General features: G+C 44.0%; 1 protein-coding gene across 2 annotated transcripts in view; it reads left to right on the plus strand.

Annotated features, from left to right (window-relative positions):
* Positions 1 to 2,077: 2,077 nt before the first annotated feature.
* The window catches only part of LOC126981107 (uncharacterized), a 29,546-nt gene continuing 16,623 nt past the window's right edge, over positions 2,078 to 15,000 (plus strand). Inside the window, exon 1 of one of the 2 annotated variants that reach the window (XM_050831811.1) lies at positions 2,078 to 2,263. The gene's annotated coding sequence lies outside the window, so the exon portion shown is untranslated. Of the gene's footprint in view, positions 2,264 to 12,738; positions 13,009 to 15,000 lie in introns of those variants that run through there. The other variant, XM_050831810.1, reaches the window with a different exon arrangement.

The following is a 15,000-nucleotide window of genomic DNA, read 5'->3' on the forward strand; positions in this document are numbered from 1 at the left end:
CACTGCGTTCCTCGTAAATAGAATGTTCAGCTCCGCAGTTTTCTAGATTACATACACATTCAGATATGAAGCTCTTTGGTGTTGTGGTAAAAGCGCTCAGCCGCCGCCCAGCAGACTGAAGTTCGCGCCTTGGTCAGATCGAAAAGCTTTCTCTCTGACAGGTGCAACTGTTCTCCCCCCTTGAGCAAAGGAGATTAGAGGAAAGCAACCCGTACCCATGAATCCGTTGCTATGAGATGCAAATGGCCAGTCCATCACACACACACACACACACACACACACCGTTCCAGTAGCTCAGTGGTAAAGCTCTGCGCTGCCACGTTTCACGGCTTGGCAGGCGGAGGTTCGATCTCCACTTTGGCCGAGATTTTTCCATTGACAAGGAGCCGTTACTGTCAGGGCCGTGGCACGATAGTGAATTACACACACACACACACACACACACCAAGAGAGAGAAAAACTGATTATGACTGCACTTCTGCTTAGCGAATGATGAAATGGAGGAAATGGCGGTCGAGTCTATTTTTAAACGAATCAATCAAGTCCCACTGAACCACTGAAGGTGTGAGTGTCTTCCTCTTTCGCTATCTTTCTCTAACTCTTTCCCTGTAATGATATTATTTTTCTTGAATTTTCTTCCTTTTCCTGTTTTTCTTTAATTCCCATTCTCTTTCTTTCTTCATCTTCAATTGTCTTCCTTTCTTTCACATTTGTCCTTCTTATAGCTTCTTTGTTTTTCTTTTTTTCTCCCTTGGCTCCTCTCTTATTATTTATTCTTATATTTCTTTCTCATATGTCTTATTTTATATTATATTTTCTATATATTCTTCATACATTTTTCTTTATATTTTTTCTTTCATTTTCATCCTTTATTTTGTTTTCCTTTTTTCATACCTTTTTTTCATTTCTTCATTTTGTTGGTCAATGCTCCACTTACCGGATACCTCGGTCTGATCCCCTCTTAGAACCCTTGAGCCGCCAGTTCCATTGACGCCTTCAACGAAAATATACGCACTCACCTCAATACCTTCGTGTTTCTCCTTCTTATCATTATTGTTATCATTATTATTATTATTATTATTATTGTTGTTGTTGTTGTTGTTGTTGTTGTTGTTGTTGTTGCTGTTGTTGTTGTTGTCAATATTATTATAAGAGGCGAAGGAGATATAAAGGGATGGGAGCGGAGGCTATAAGCTGCCTGCTCTCAAAGTCTCAAGGCCCCAAACAGGGACGACGAGAAAGAGAAAATGAAAGTGCAAGCGATGAGAGGGAAAGAGGAAGAGGACGAGAAAATAAAGACTGAGGAAATAGAAGGACAGAGGAGGAGGTTAATAAATATTATCTAATACCCAACAAACAAACAAGCAAATAAAAAAGAAATCAGGAAGTAAAAATAGCAAATCCAATATGAGCGGCATAAAAGTAAAATATATAAAATGAACTGTTTAAAGCATAACAAACAAATAAAATAATATGTACTATATAAATAATGTATCTACTATATATCAGAGGTAAAAACGACTCGAATAAAACATCGAGAGGTATACATACGAACGTTATTATTATCATTATTATTATTATTATTATTATTATTATTATTATTATTATTATTATTATTATTATTATTATTATTATTATTATTATTATTATTATTATTATTATCTTTTATTATATTATTATTATTATTATTATTATTATTATTATTATTATTATTATTATTATTAGTAGTAGTAGTAGTAGTAGTAGTAGTATTTTTGTTATTATTATTATTATTATTATTATTATTATTATTATTATTATTATTATTATTATTATTATTATTATTATTATTATTATTATTATATTATCTTCTATAATAAGAAAATTATATAATGACCCTTAAGTAATAAGCAATGTGATATATTTTACTAATAGCTCCTTCGTGTTGTAGTGGTCAGGCCGCAAATCTACGAATCCGCAGGACAGTTCGGATCTCCGCCTGGATAGTCGGCGCCCAGCCTTGCCCTGTGTCCTGGCTTGCCCTGTGTCCCGGGTTGCCCTGTGTCCCGGGTTGCCCTGTGTCCCGGGTTGCCCTGTGTCCTGGCTTGCCCTGTGTCCCGGGTTGCCCTGTGTCACGTGTTGCCCTGTGTCCCGGGTTGCCCTGTGTCCCGGGTTGCCCTGTGTCCCGGGTTGCCCTGTGTCCCGGGTTAAATGGTTCTCGCCCACCACAGGCCCAAGGACCAATGAAACGGAAATGAGCACCAAGGCAACACTCAGCTCTAGCGTATGTCCTCCTTTACTTTTATTGAAACTTATACGGTATTAGTAGTGTGCACGCAAAAGTCAAAAGAATCTTGATCCTTCATTTTTCATTATTGCTCGCGTGTATTATGAAGCAACTTCTTTTCTTCCATTTCAATTTCCCTGGCTCGCATTCTTATTCTACTTTCTTGCATTCCCATTCGCTTGTCAAGTAGGGTTCTGTCCTAAAGGGAGGGAGGGAAAACTGTTCCTCCCGCTTCGCCGGTATGTGGAGTCTGACAACAATGACGCACAGACCGGTTTAGCGGCTCAAGGCACAGCAGCCGCGTTCAGGATTACTATATAACGCAAAACTTTCCGACAGCAAGAATGAAGGCTTTTGTTGGCTTCATTCCTTGGCTCTCGTCTTATCCTTCCTCACTTTTCCTTGTTATTCGTCTCCTTAGCCTTCTCCCATAAACTTTCCAGACCCATTTCTAAGGCATAACAGGGAACCAAATATATTTCCCTGGGAGAGCTGGATGCACGTTGAGAAACCTATTCGTAGAAATGCTTTAAAGGAGACAATTTGTTTGGAGAAACCGAGGAGGTAATTTTCGCAACCCGATCGTCACTTGTCAACCAATAGATGGTGAGAGAACCCAGATATGAAGCATTTGTCACTAAGGTTGCTATGAGAGATAACTTCAGGGGTGAGAATGAGCCCAAGTGACTAGTGAGGGTTGGCAGAGTGTGTGCTCAGAACGGAATGGCCTCCCATACAGAAAAGGGGCCCTAAAGTTGTGTCCGGGGAACCAGCTTCGAGGCCGCGGCTGCGTCAGGTTCATTGTCCACCCGGAGCCCTGACGGGACCGAGGTTGGGCTGCGGTCACCTACAAGAAAGGGTTAAAGGGAACTTGAATTAGCTTTGTTTTGTTTAGCATAGAAAGAGTGATGAAGAAAGGGAAAAAACTGAGGATCATAAAGTTTTGTAGTGGGTGGGCGGTGGGCGACGAGCAGGGTGACCCGTCACCAAAACGGTCTTGGCCACACCACAAGCTCCGCCCCTACTTACCACCCGCTTCACACATACTAAAGAAGAAGAATAAAACAAAAACAACAAAACCTGACTTTCCCTCTGCTCAAAAGACTATGACAGTAAATCAGAATAAATGTTTCTCCGCGCTTCTCTGTGGGGAAAAAGGCAGATCCCATTACAGGTTGCCTCGCCGTGCTCTAAGCCAGAAAATTTGTTACACGTCACCTCTCCGTGCAGAGAAGCCAGAAAATATGTTACACGTCACCTCACCGTACACTGAAGGCAGGCATTTTTCTACACCCCACTTCTCCGAACACTGCAGATTGAAAGTTTGCTACTCGCCACTTCAACGTACGCAAAAGGCAAACACTGCTACGCGCCGCCTCTTATAAGCTGAAGGCAGACAGTCTATAACATACCATCTATCAGTGAGCTGAAGGCAGACATTCTGTTGCACGCCGCCTTTCGATGCGTTGAATGCAGACAATCTACTAAACGGCACCTCAACGCAAGCTGGAGGCAGATAATATAATCTATTGTCTGTCTATTGTCACACGCCACATCTCGGCGCGCTGAAGGCAGTCAATCTGTCACACGCCACATCTCGGCGTGCTGAAGGCAGTCAATCTGTCACACGCCACATCTCGGCGCGCTGAAGGCAGTCAATCTGTCACACGCCACATCTCGGCGTGCTGAAGGCAGTCAATCTGTCACACGCCACATCTCGGCGTGCTGAAGGCAGTCAATCTGTCACACGCCACATCTCGGCGTGCTGAAGGCAGTCAATCTGTCACACGCCACATCTCGGCGCGCTGAAGGCAGCCACCCTCACACTAGGCGCCCCTGAACTGGCAACCACTTTCAAGATGTTTATCCAGCCCAAATTAACGTATGAGCGGGTTCAGAAAAGGGCAGTCAAGATCATCCTTGCCACCTCTTACACCACCTATGGCGCCGCCCTCGTTACTCTGCACCTCACCACCCTCGCTACCCAGTACACCAGCAACCTTGAGAAGTTTGACCTTAAACTGCTCAAAAAACCCCGCCACCGCGACTTGCAGCCCACCGACGCACCACCACCTCGACGAGCCCTATGCAGCTCCAACAAGCTAGTTCCCCTTAGAGCCCGCAGCGACCGTTATGAGCACAGCACCGTCCCCACTCTAGTCAAGCTTATTAACCACCATTGATGTTTTTCCAGGCATCTTGTTTCACTAGTCACTTTCATTATTTCTAACTATAATTTCCCTCAAATTTCATCATTGGGTATGTTTTCTACTGTAATTTATGTTTTCTCTTTCATCACATTACACAAAGCCTTTTACATTGGTGCTCTTTTACAGTTATATTACTATTTCTACTTTTTAATCTTTAATTCTAATATACATTTTCAGCCGTTGGCTGCATATGACACTAAATAAACCGTTAATTATTATTATTGTTTATTAGATGGTGCCACTATAAATACTTGCCTGCGCCATGATAGGCTTGGAAGGCTGGGCCTAGAAAAAGCTACAGCCACTATGAACCAGACCAATATATATATATATATATATATATATATATATATATATATATATATATATATATATATATATATATATATATATATATATATATATATATATATATATAGATAGATATATATATATATATATATATATATATATATATATATATATATATATACATATATATATATATATATATATATATATACATATATATATATATATATATATATATATATATATCTATATATATATATATATATATATATATAGATAGATATATATATATATATATATATATATATATTTATATATATATATATATATATATATATATAGATAGATAGATAGATAGATAGATAGATAGATAGATAGATAGATAGATAGATAGATAGATATGAGTGGAGAGAGAGAGAGAGAGAGAGAGAGAGAGAGAGAGAGAGAGAGAGAGAGAGACCGTGGCTAACAAGATTGTCATGAGTAAGGTGACAAAAGACGCCGCACTGAATCCATAAACCCACCCTGTGGAGACGCGGTGTTTACCTTCCCTCCTCTCCTCCTCCTCCTCGTCCTTCTCTTCCTCCTCCTCGTCCTTCTCTTCCTCCTCTTCGTCTTTCTCCTCTTCCTCCTCCTCCTCCTCCTCCTTCTCCTCTTCCTCCACCTCCTTCCTCTCCCCCTCTTTTTCTTCTTCCTCTTCCTTCTTCTCCGTCTTTATATACTACTTTCTACCAGAGAGTTGTCAGTCATACATCTAATGCAACGGGCGTAAGCCATTCCCGGTGGCGAATGGAAGCAATGAAGTGTTGGATGCCTATCAAATACCCTTCCGTGTGTTCTCCCTTTCTGTTTCTCTTTGTTTCAATTAGTACGAGTATTAGAGAGTACTTGAGCATATTTTCTTAAGACAAATCATCTTACTTTGCTCACCGAACTACATGCACATTACATGAAAAAATAAAACTCTAGATGTACCCACCACCACCACCCTTTGCCCCTACTTACACCGCCACCACCACCACCACCACCCTTTGCCCCTACTTACACCGCCACCACCACCACCACCTCCACCCTTTCCACCCACCTACACCACCACCACCGCCACCCTTCCCACCCACTTACACCACCACCACCACCACCCTTCCCACCCACTAACACCACCACCACCACCACCACCTCCACCCTTCCCACTCACTTACACCACCACCACCACCTCCACTACTACCACCCTTCCCACCCACTTACACCGCCACCACCACCACCCTTCCCACAAACTTACACCACCACCACCACCACCCTTCCCACAAACTTACACCACCACCACCACCACCCTTCCCACAAACTTACACCACCACCACCACCACCCTTCCCACAAACTTACACCACCACCACCACCTCCACCCTTTCCACCCACTTACACCACCACCACCACCACTACTACCACCCTTCCCACCCACATGCACCACCACCACCTCCACCCTTTCCACCCACTTACACCACCACCACCACCACTACCACCACCCTTCCCACCCACATGCACCACCACCACCACCACCCTTCCCACAAACTTACACCACCACCACCACCTCCACCCTTTCCACCCACTTACACCACCACCACCACCACCACCCTTCCCACCCACTACCACCACCACCACCACCACCACCTCCACCCTTCCCACCCACTTACACCACCACCACCACCACCACCACCACTACCACCCTTCCCACCCACTTACACCACCACCACCACCACCACCACCACTACTACCACCCTTCCCACCCACTTACACCACCACCACCACTACTACCACCCTTTCCACCCACTTACACCACCACCACCATTACCACCCTTCCCACCCACTTACACCACCACCACCACCACCCTTCCCACCCACTTACACCACCACCACCACTACCACCCTTCCCACCCACTTACACCACCAACACCACTACCACCCTTTCCATCCACTTACACCACCACCACCATTACCACCCTTCCCACCCACTTACACCACCACCACCCTTCCCACCCACTTACACCACCACCACCCTTCCCACCCACTTACACCACCACCCTTCCCACCCACTTACACCCACCACCACCACCACCCATCCCACCCACAAACACCACCACCATCACCACCACCACCACCACCACCCTTCCCACCCACTTACACCACCACCACCACCACCACTACCACCCTTTCCACCCACTTACACCACCACCACCCTTCCCACCCACTTACACCACCACCACAACCACCACCACTACCACCCTTTACACCCACTTACACCACCACCACCACCACTACCACCCTTCCCACCCACTTACACCACCACCACCACCACCACCACTACCACCCTTCCCACCCACTTACACCACCACCAGCACCACCACCCTTCCCACCCACTTACGCCACCACCACCACAACCACCACTACCACCCTTCCCACCCATTTACACCACCACCACCACCACTACCACCCTTCCCACCCCACCACCACCACCATTCCCACCCACTTACGCCACCACCACCACAACCACCACTACCACCCTTCCCACCCACTTACACCACCACCACCACCCTTCCCACCCACTTACACCACCACCACCACCACCACCACTACCACCCTTCCCACCCACTTACACCACCACCACCACCACTACCACCCTTCCCACCCACTTACACCACCACCACCACCACTACCACCCTTCCCACCCTTACACCACCACCACCACCACCACCACCACTACCACCCTTCCCACCCCTTACACCACCACCACCACCACCACTACCACCCTTCCCACCCCCTTACACCACCACCACCACCACTACCACCCTTCCCACCCCCTTACACCACCACCCCCACCACAACCACCCCTCCCACCCCCATACACCACCACCACCACCACAACCACCCTAACCACCCACAAAAACCACCACCACCACCACCACCACCACTACCACCCTTCCCACCCCCTTACACCACCACCACCACCACTACCACCACTACCACCCTTCCCACCCCTTACACCACCACCACCACCACTACCACCCTTCCCACCCCCTTACACCACCACTACCACCACTACCACCCTTCCCACCCCCACACCACCACCACCACCACTACCACCCTTCCCACCCCTTACACCACCACCACCACCACCACCACCACCCTTCCCACCCCCATACACCACCACAACCACCACTACCACCCTTCCCACCCACTTACACCACCACCACCACCACCACCACTACCACCCTTCCCACCCACTTACACCACCACCACCACCACCACCACTACCACCCTTCCCACCCACTTACGCCACCACCACCACCACCACTACCACCCTTCCCACCCACTTAAACCACCACCACCATAGCCAGCTACTCTTGCTCGTCATCGCTTTCCTTCCTCCTCCTCCTCCTCCTCTCTACCAGCAGCGCCCCGCCGCTACCTGGTAATGGTCAAAATAAGTACTATTATGGCGCCACCAATAAATCACGACCCCGCTGCCCGATGGTCCATGCCGAACACCACAACCCCCCCCCCCCCACCCACCCCAGCCCCATGCACCTCTCTCTCTCTCTCTCTCTCTCTCTCTCTCTCTCTCTCTCTCTCTCTCTCTCTCTCTCTCTCTCTCTCTCTCTCTCTCTCTCTCTCTCTCTCTCTCTCTCTCTCTCTCTGTGTGTGTGTGTGTGTGTGTGTGTGTGTGTGTGTGTGTGTGTGTGTGTGTGTGTGTGTGTGTGTGTGTGTGTGTGTGTGTGTAATTCACCTCTTGGTCTCCTGCCACGTCTTCCATTCCGAATTTATCATCATGATCATCAATATCATCATTATAACCATCATTTCTTCTTCTTCTTCTTCTTCTTCTCGCTAATTTTCCTCCTCCTCCTCCATCCTCCTCCTCGTGAACAGTATCATCACAGCCTCACAGCGTACAGAGCCCTCAGCTGCAGAAGTTAACGTGGCTATGAGCAGCGAATAGCACGTGAACCTAACCTGAAGTTATTCACATATATAGGAACTAAAAAGAAGGTTAAAATATATCAGTTCCATAACAGACGAGACCGGCGTGCTCACCCAGGACACATGGCCGGAATCTTGAACAGAATTTACGTGGCTGTGTTCACTGTGTCCGTCCCCGAGAGCTCTACTCCACCAAAGAGCATAACACCCCTAGAAACTGGCACAATTTACGTGCAGCATGCAAACGTACTTGATAAACTCGACACGAATGAATAAAGAGGACCCGAGAACTTATCACCGGGGTTGCTAAAAGAATTCCATTAGCAAATACTTAGGACGCTAACCAGCAATTTTAAAGGAAGGAGACACTGAAGGAAAAATATCACTTTGGTTCGGAAGCAATCATCATCATCATCATCATCACCACCCTGTGTCATTCCAGTGCAGGACAGCTAAGCCTCTCCGAACCCTCTCTGTTCGTTTCTGTTATGTGCCTCTAGTTCCAATTTCGATCACCTTCTCCTGAACACCACCACCACCCTTCCCACCCACTTACACCACCACCATCACCACCACCACCACCACCACCACCACCACCACCCTTCCCACCCACTTACACCACCACCATCACCACCACCACCACCACCACCACCACCACCCTTCCCACCCACTTACACCACCACCATCACCACCACCACCACCACCACCCTTCCCACCCACTTACACCACCACCACCCTTTGGCTCTTTTCATATCAATTATTTCTCAGTCTGTCACGCTTTTTCTTCAGCTGTTGCCTTTTCTATTACATATGTGCCCTGACCATTGCCATTTCTTAATTCTAGCTGTTTTAACAATGCCATGTACTATTTCCATTCTCTTATCAATTTGCCGATTTTCTTATCCAGTATCGTAACACCCAGCATCGATCAATCTCTCCTTCCTTTCTGGACACATCCTTAATTTCCTTCCCACAGACTTCGTTAATATCCGTTGCGCTTCCTTCACACAATTTCCTCGCAAAGCTCTCCCCCTCTTCTCAATACACTCCCTTAACACAATACACTATTTTTATGTGCTTTAACTCGATCTTCGGTGGGAAGAAAAAATTGCATATGGGAGCAAAAAAATCGTCAGGTCATTTACATATTCGCAAAAAAAAAAAAGGAAATGGTGTAGAAAAAAAAGTGTTTTAGTTAACGGCTTGTGACAACCCTTTCCTTTTTTTCTCGCGCGCGCGCGTGTGTGCGTGTGTGTGTGTGTGTGTGTGTGTGTGTGTGTGAGAGAGAGATATACGTAATGACTAAAAGGGGAAGGAAGGAGTGACCAAGGAGAGAGGCTGCAAAATGAAACTGCCTGTAACGGCGAAAATCTATGTTTTCATTGATAGGACAATTTGTATCTATAGTGTATTTGAATGTGGTATACAATACATATCATGTTCTGAAGTGGCTTAGATAAGTTAGAAAAAGAAGAGGGAGTTACAAAATAAGTGCAGCTAGATGGAACACTGGGGCCGATGTCCGTCGCACTAAGAGTGTTTTACCTAATGAATCATGTTTGTGTAAGCATGTGTGATGGTATACAGAGGCAGCGGCACAAACCACAAAGTAAAATAAGCTGACTCGCCTCCAGGAAGAATACACGAGGAAGTCGGCGTTACGTCTCCCCCGTTAAATGGACCGTTCCTAAATGTAGAAAGTATCATACGCGGCGCGGCTGAGGTTTCGTTACGGTCCGAAAATGTGACCGCCCTCAGTTATGGATGGGACAAGTTACCGCCCACCTTCCCTCCTACCCAGCCAGCCAGTCACCTACTCAACGCACCCACCCCGTCACACACCCAGCCACTTGTCTGCCCAAGAAGACTTGGGTCGCCCTGTCACCCTGAAACAACTTGATACAAGCATCTCGGCTGACGCACGTCCCACAGCGTCCATCAACCGTTCTCGGCTGTATCATGTTCACTGTGGCTATGAAAGTTTAAAGGATATATATCCACCATAAATCGTATAACAAACAAAGCAGTAGATTTCAAGTTCGAAAACTAGGCCAGCGAAGACTAATACAACTTGACAGATGAATGGCAGGCAGTCTTCGACCACCGGAAGCGCTATACTCGACAGTTAATGAATCACAGCTGAACTGCAAGTGGCGATTCCTAAATGCAAATGACGCACTTGTGTGTGACTAATGTCGTCACTGTCTGGTTCTCATTACCCAATCTTCCTAACGACATGTCGGCACTCATTACTTCAAAATGCATTAAACAATATTTGTGGCAACTTAGAAGGCGTCTCAACAGAACTGTCCTCCACCCAAGACCTTTCCTCTTCCCTTACTGCCTAAGATATGCTCCTGAGGCTGATCGGACGGTGACAACAAGAAGGACTCCAACACTCAAGCACATTAGATAGCCGACACTATGGCGTATGGCTAAATGACCACGGCGTATATTTTATATATAATCAATTGCGTCTTTCTGTAATATTACTGGAATTACACACACACACACACAAAAAAAAAAAAAATGACCTGGAAGCCTCAAAATTCAATATGTGTGTGTATATATATATATATATATATATATATATATATATATATATATATATATATATATATATATATATATATATATATATATATATATATATATATATATATATATATATGTGTGTGTGTGTGTGTGTGTGTGTGTGTGTGTGTGTGTGTGGCTGATGGATAAATAATATATTTTATATATATTTACTGTAATATTACACACACACACACACACACACACACACACACACACACACACACACACACACACACACACACACACACACTCAAAGAAAAATGGGCGGGTTGCCTCAAAAGGGTTTTTTCTCTCTCTCTCTCTGTCTGTCTCTCTCTCTCTATCTTTCTTTCTTTCATATTGTAACATCTTATATATATATATATATATATATATATATATATATATATATATATATATATATATATATATATATATATATATATATATATATATATATATATATATATATATATATATATATATATATATATATATATATATATATATATATATATATATATATATATATATATATATATATATATATATATATATATATATATATATATATATATATATATATATATATATATATATATATATATATATATATATATATATATATATATATATATATATATATATATATATATATATATATATATATATATATATATGATAATGTTCATGCCGTCTGGATCACCATATCCTGCCGTCCTGGACGAGGGAACAATTAAAATGTCATTCGTCATTTTATCTCCGAATCACGAACACCGTCGGGAGTAGGTGCACATCCCACCCTCTGCTGAGCACGCGACCTTGTCCCACCCCGAACATCATGCCATGGTCCTGCCCCAGGAGACTATAATAATCTCCTTGGTCCTGCCATACACCTGCTGTGCACCGATTCCTGCTTCTAAAGAACGGAAAAAATATGGCAAATTCTCGAATTGTTAATGAATTCTTTCAAATTCGAGGACACAAGCCTGTTTCGAGTACAGGTTGCCGTCCCTTCTGTGTGGTACAGTCGAGCAGTCTGGGCGAGGATGAGACAAGGGCGGGGCAGGCTCAGAGGCAGGGGGTGTTTAGCAGCACAAAACAGAAGGCCATAGCGTCAAAGACGACCGTTTCTTAGCGTAATCAAGTGAGCACAGGACAGGCCGGAGGGTCTGGGAGTGAGTGGGGTACCCGCGGGAGACGGTGCCACACGCAGCCCCCGCTGCTTCCGACATCATCAACAATATTCTACCACTTCTGTTATTGAATTAAATATCACGAATGAAGCAAATAAATTCCATCATATTGCCTCCTGATGCAGTTTCAACGTGAATACATACTCAAGAAGAGATGGTGTGTGCGGTGACCATGGTGTTCAGGCTGGCGAGCGGTGGTAACTGTACTACCCCACCCCACTAACCGCCCAACTTGAAAATCCTTCCTCCTTCCCAGGCAGTCAGTGGCGTGTACCGCGGGGACGAGGTGGGCCTACATCCCGTTTTCTCCCCGTCCGAGCCACAAACTTCTCGTACACACACACACATATACCCTCTCCAGTTACCAGAACGAAGAGCTTGTCTGAAACTAAACAGAAAAAATTACTGTGAATTATTTGGTTTCTCTGAATCACGCGCCTGGTCAAGCATGCAGTCTTCTGCCGTCCGTCAGCTGTTGATAAGTGACAGAACATAAACACATCAGGCGACTCACTGGTAAGATTCCTGTTGTGTATTCCTAAACTGAAGTAGTTAGTGTAGTCATGCATTGTTACATCATGCAGGTTTGGCATTTTTTTTGGAAAGAAAGCTTATTTATTCATTACTTTCGGGTAAATCACTTGCTGACAGTTAAGTTGCCATTCTCCCCTCCCCTCCGTGAACACAAACATTACAGTATTAACCTAACAAATTCCATGAAACTATGAAACATTTTTCCATGTTACCATCAGTTTTATTAGAGTATTGATGACGCAAGCACCTTTCATATAAAATTAATCCTTATAGAGATATACCAAGTTAGTCAGATAGATTTAGTCTTTCTGCGATGAATTTGATGAACGATACAGTTTGAGTATGAAAGCACATGGAGAAAAATTACTATAAAGCAAACACAGTGAAATGAATATAAATTGTTTACAGCGAATAGCGTGGAAAATTAAGTTATTTGCAATTAGATATTTTTTCTGCCTCGTCTTGAAATCATTAAATGGGACAAGCTGCAAGACATTATGAATGTGTTTGTTTTTGCCACTCTGCTTATATAGTTTAATATCTTGTTTCGTATAGCCAATGTGAAACCAGGATAAATAAAAGCAACTGAGACATTTTTTCCTTGCTGAACCAATCGCGGCAGCATGACAGTAATCTGAAGAAAAAATTATATATATATATATATATATATATATATATATATATATATATATATATATATATATATATATATATATATATATATATATATATATATATATATATATATATGCACACACACACACACACACACTTCCGTAGGGGAACGGCTGGCTGTCTCGAGACTCGCAGCAGACCAAGAGGTGAATTACACACACACACACACACACACATGGTTGTATGCCAAAAATATGAGAGCAGAATCAATTAATACAAGCAAGTTTTCTTTACTTGAATGATATAAAATGGACTCTCTCTCTCTCTCTCTCTCTCTCTCTCTCTCTCTCTCTGAGATGGTTTTAACGGAAAATCCCACAGATGGCTTGCTTTATAGTTCTCCACCGGACAAAAAACACCAACTAAGCTTACTGGCTATTACACACACACACACACACACACACACACACACACACTGATTGCAGTCTGAATACAAGGCGATAGAGGACCCGGTGTGGTGTCGTCTTCCGTCCCGTGTCGTGAGACATCCCATTCTGAACTAAGTGAATCATCTAAGTGTAAAAAAGTACCAAGCGATGCAAAGTGGAACAGGTCACAAGAAGAAAAGTGATTGTTGATATCCTAGTTATATACATACATGCGTCATCATTTGCTTTTTTAATTAGGTGGGACAAATCCCGACAAGCAGTCGACAAAAGACACGGTACCGTGTCCGAATATTCATGTATGTATTCAGGGTGGGATGGCTCACGATACGGGATGGCTCATGACGACACCACACCGTCTGACATCCGATACCCATTCACTGCTGGGTGGGCAGGGGGCACGGTTACTCTGCAAGTGTCTATACATTAGGAATTTTGATGTGTTGCATGTAAGTAACACGGATAGCCTAATATTCGAAATAGCCTAGCATCGCATTCAACAGTATTATTTGCTATTTCATGTTATTTCCATTATTAATCGTTATTTACATGCAGTAAATTATTAAGATACCCTTTATTGCACTTGCAGAGCCAGATGTCTTTTAATATACCTGAAATGAGCGATCAATCAATGAATGTGAATAAAAACATAGATCGTTCGAGCATGATGTGACTATGTTATTAATACAAGCTTGTCTTTTCGTGTGCGTGTATGTTAGATTATCGATGCAAATGACTGACTTGTTTTTTTGTATACATAAACATTCAAATGTACTATTGAAAAATAAGCGTAAATGTCTATCACAATATAGTGCCCTGCAAGTGGGGTACCTCTTTGGCCGACTGGTTAAGGAGTGGCTCTCCCGTCTCGCTGGTCGCGGGTTTGATCCCCGGCGCCGACACACCTTTCCTT

The sequence above is a fragment of the Eriocheir sinensis genome, chromosome 46 (genome assembly GCF_024679095.1).
Source record: "Eriocheir sinensis breed Jianghai 21 chromosome 46, ASM2467909v1, whole genome shotgun sequence".
In the NCBI taxonomy this organism is placed as follows: Eukaryota; Metazoa; Arthropoda; class Malacostraca; order Decapoda; family Varunidae; genus Eriocheir; species Eriocheir sinensis.